At 35.4% G+C, this 4,517-nt stretch overlaps 1 pseudogene; it reads right to left on the minus strand.

Moving 5' to 3' along the window:
- Window positions 1-423: 423 nt before the first annotated feature.
- LOC150027981 (uncharacterized) lies at window positions 424-4,144 on the minus strand (annotated as a pseudogene).
- Between the last annotated feature and the right edge of the window lie 373 nt (window positions 4,145-4,517).

A 4,517-nucleotide genomic window follows, 5' to 3' on the forward strand; every position in this document is an offset into this window, starting at 1 on the left:
TCTTCTTGATTGAAAAGGTATGTCTGCAGTCGTAGGACATGAAAAAGATGCAGCGGTAGAGATAGGCGTGAGACCTGGGGTAGGAGAAGATGTATGTGCAGGAGTTGGGAATGGGGAAGGTACATGTGCAATAGGTGCATTTGGTGGGGGTGGAATATTTACTTTAAGCACATATCGTGGCCTTTTACGCTTCATTACCCTTTTCCCCCTATTTTGACCAGATAAGTAAGGTTTTGGTTGGTCACATTCTCTTGAAGACATCTATAACAAAAAAATTATATTATCAATTATAAATGAAAGGAACATACTGCAATTAAAAACACACAACATAATAAAAGTTTCTTTCAGAGAAGAATCATTGTTATTACATAAACAAGAAAATAGCAACACTAACAATCACATAATGTATTCATAACACATAATTCAATCATCATCAAATTCATGTTCTTCATTGTCTTCTTCTGAATCATTTCGTTCAAGTTGCCCATCTTCACTATCCTCTCCAGTATAATCATTTTCAATGTCCCCATTTTCACTATCTTCAAACTCCTCTTCATTATCCTCTTCTTGAAAATCTTGAAATTCATTATCTTCGTCCACTTCTTCAACATAAACTTGCGAATGTTGGAATCCTAAAATACCTTCATCTTCAATTACTTCATTTACATGTGACATTTCATCTATTTGGTAAGGAACATCATCTTCCATATCAAGAGATTCAATGCGACCTCTAGGCTTTGTTTTAATTGCAACACACCAACTTTTTTTGTCCTTTCTTGATGTCGGATAGGGGACATAATATACTTGTCTTACATTATGTGCAAGGATAAATGGATCAAAGGGTAAATACCTTTTCTCCATGTGAATGTCCACAATTCCATATTTAGGATCCACTATTGTACCTCTATGTGATGGATCAAACCACTGACAATAAAATACCACCACTTTCTTTGGGGAGCTCGAAGAATTGTACTCTAGCTCATATATGTGTTCAATGAATCCATAGAAATCATCATGGCCTCCTTCCGTGAGCCCCTTTACATAAACACCACTATTTATTGTTTTTTTCCCCTTGCTCCATGCATGAGTGTGAAATTTGTACCCATTGACGAAGTAAGTGTGCCATTCATTAGCACATGTGAAAGGGCCATATGATAATTCCCTTAAGTGTATGTTTCTTACATTTAAAGGCTCACTTGTAACCTACAAAGGCAAGAGATACTGACTTATTTATATTTTTTTTAGGTTATATAAGACATAACTTAATCACATTGAGTTGATCATACCTGACCCGTAAACCATTCAGGGAAATGTGCATGTATATCATTTGATGAGCTTATTTGTTTAGATTGCGAGAATGAACTGTGAAACATATTAACACAATCAAGAATGGTTTATTTAGAGGATCAATTTTGTCAAAAATTGAAGTCAATTATTTGATATACTCACTTGAGGTATGGTTTTACTTCGTTGCAATTGATCAAAACATGAACATGGACAGAGTTCCATTCTTTATGGTTGAACCAATGGATTAACTTTTTTCCTGAAGAACGACCAGGCTGGTTAAAGATGGATAACATTGATGGAAAACTTTCAATTCCACGAGGTATTTCATTTCTACGATTTCGTGGTGACAACATGAAGTTCTTGAAATAGTGGGAACAAAAGTGAATTGTTTCTCGGTGCAAGTAAGATGCAGAAATTGATCCTTCAACTTGAGCCTTATTTTTCACTGAGCGTTTAGAATCACCCATAAACCTATAATTAAGTAAATTGGAGATGGATTTAGACAAATAAATGAACTATTTTGACATAATAACAATAATATTGTTCATACCTTTCAAATGGATACATCCATCTATATTGAACTGGTCCACCAAGTCTTGCTTCATTTGCAAGATGAATTGGAAGGTGTTCCATTGAATCAAAGAATGCAGGGGGGAATACTCACTCCAACTTGCAAAGAATGATTGAAATATTTTCTTCCATTCTAACCAAGTCATGATCCTTTATTGTTGTCGAGCACAAATCTTTGAAGAAATGGCTGACTTCGATAAGTGGATTCAAAACATGCACTGGTAATGAATGAAATGCAATAGGAAGTAAACACTCCATGAATATATGGCAATCATGACTTTTCATTCCAAGCATCTTCCCCTTGTCTACATCCACACATCTTGCCAAATTTGAAGAATAACCATCAGGCATACGAAGTTCTTTTATCCATTGATAAACTAACTTTGATTCCCCTGTAGTTAAAGTGTAATTTGCTTTTGGTTTTAGAATCTTCCCATTAGCTTGCAACTTTAACTCCAAATCAGGTCTCCTACAATGCAATGTTAGGTCTTTTCTTGCCTTATCATTGTCCTTTGTTTTACCTTTTACATCCATGATGGTGTTAAATATATTGTCAAAGAAATTTTTCTCTATATGCATAGCATCAAGATTGTGCCTCAATAAATTATCTTTCCAATATGGAAGATCCCAAAAGATACTTCTTTTTGTCCAATTAAGCCACTCTCCATAACCTGGTAATTTGGACATGTTAGGCTCATCTATGACTGTTGGTAGATTCCTAACTATATTCCAAACCTCTTCAGATGTCAACATAGGTGATGGTCCACCCATTTCAACTTTGTCCTTTTTGAAAGCCTTTTTATTCCTCCTAAATGTATGATCATTAGGTAGGAACCTACGGTGTGAGTCAAACCAACTATTTTTTTTCCATGTTCTAATCTAAAGGCCTTTGTGTGCTCCAAGCAATACGGGCAAGCCAATTTACCTTGAGTCCCCCAACCAGACAACATGCCATATGCAGGGAAGTCATTAATTGTCCACATTAGACTTGCTCGCATCATAAAGTTTTGCTTCCTTGAAATATCGTATGTTTGAACACCACTCCACAACTTTTTAAGATCATCGATAAGTGGTTGCAAATAAACATCGATACGAGCCTTCGGATTATGTGGACCGGGAATGAGACAACTCAAAAACATATAGGGTCTAGACATGCACATTTCAGGAGGAAGATTATATGGGGTGACAATTACTGGCCAACAAGAGTAAGGTTTTGTTGATGCTTGAATATATGGATTAAATCCATCAGAGCATAAACCAAGTCGTATATTGCGTGGCTCAGCGGCAAATTTAGGATGTAATTGATCAAAATGTTTCCAAGCTTCACCATCTGAGGGATGTCGTAGCACACCCGAAGGTCTTCTATTATCATAGTGCCATGTCATTTGTCCTGAAGTTTGCATAGATGCAAACAATCTTTGTAATCTTGGAATTATAGGAAAATAGAACATTATTTTCAGAGGAATTGGTTTTCTTTTACTTGTTCCAACTTTTGGGTCATGATATCGTGCATGATGACAAAATTTACACTGTAGTAGTCGTCCATCATTTTTCCCATATTCATTGTCATAAAAAAGCATACAACCTTTTACACAACAATCTATCCTCTTAGCCTTCAACCCCAACATTGACACTAACCTCTTAGCATCATAATCACTTTTTGGCAAACCCTCTTTTATTGGTGTAGCATCCGACAACATTGTTGTGATGAAATCTAAGCATTGGTTAGGAACATTCCAATTAGACTTGCAAGCTAACAATTTCATACACATTGATAATTTAGAATCTACAGCCCCTTCAAACAATGGCTCATTTGCCTCTAATAACAGATCATAAAATCTCTGAGCTTCTTCATTGGGAGGCTCCTCTCTGTTATTAAAATTAGATGGTTCAAATGTCTCATGTTGCCCAAGAGCATCGCACACCATGTCTTGCATTGCTACAAATTGTTCACTTTCATCCACATGTACATCACTACTTGAAACACGAACGTGATCGTCATTGTCATTAACATGTGGCACTTGTTCACCATGATGAATCCAAACATGATAATCATACATGAAACCGTTTTTATAGAGGTGAAGCTTGACCATTTCAATTGGAAAAATCTTTGTACATTCACATTTATCGCATGGACATCTAGCTTCCTTTCATTCAAATAAGACTGTTGTTGACAAGCTTTAATGACAAACTCTTCAACCCCATTCACAAAACTTTCTTTTAAACCCCCTCTGCCAATATAGCATCTATCGTACATCCAACTACGATTTACATGAAACCATTCCATGTTCTGAACCAACGACAACTAAAGATTGAAGTTGCCACAAAGATGCCTTTAGCCCTTTAATGTACTAAAAAAGAGTATTATAAGTTACTTCACCCTGAACTAGCAAGTAATGTAACAATCAATTGTGTTAAAAAATGATATCTATGAACAAAGCATCTCTTAAACCAATATAAAGATATCTCTTAATAAGAAAGAGTTTCATAAATTATTGCGTTATATGACAACATCAATTACTTATATAAGTTCTATGCAGGACATCAATCACTTCATAATCTACTTTTCTCCATTGTGATATAAACAAACAATTGTCATAAACTACAGGTCTATATAGTATGTAACTTCAGTTAATACCATTCACAAAACAACAAAAAAT

This window comes from Phaseolus vulgaris, chromosome 4 (assembly GCF_051622355.1).
Source record: "Phaseolus vulgaris cultivar YP4 chromosome 4, ASM5162235v1, whole genome shotgun sequence".
NCBI classification, from domain to species: domain Eukaryota; kingdom Viridiplantae; phylum Streptophyta; class Magnoliopsida; order Fabales; family Fabaceae; genus Phaseolus; species Phaseolus vulgaris.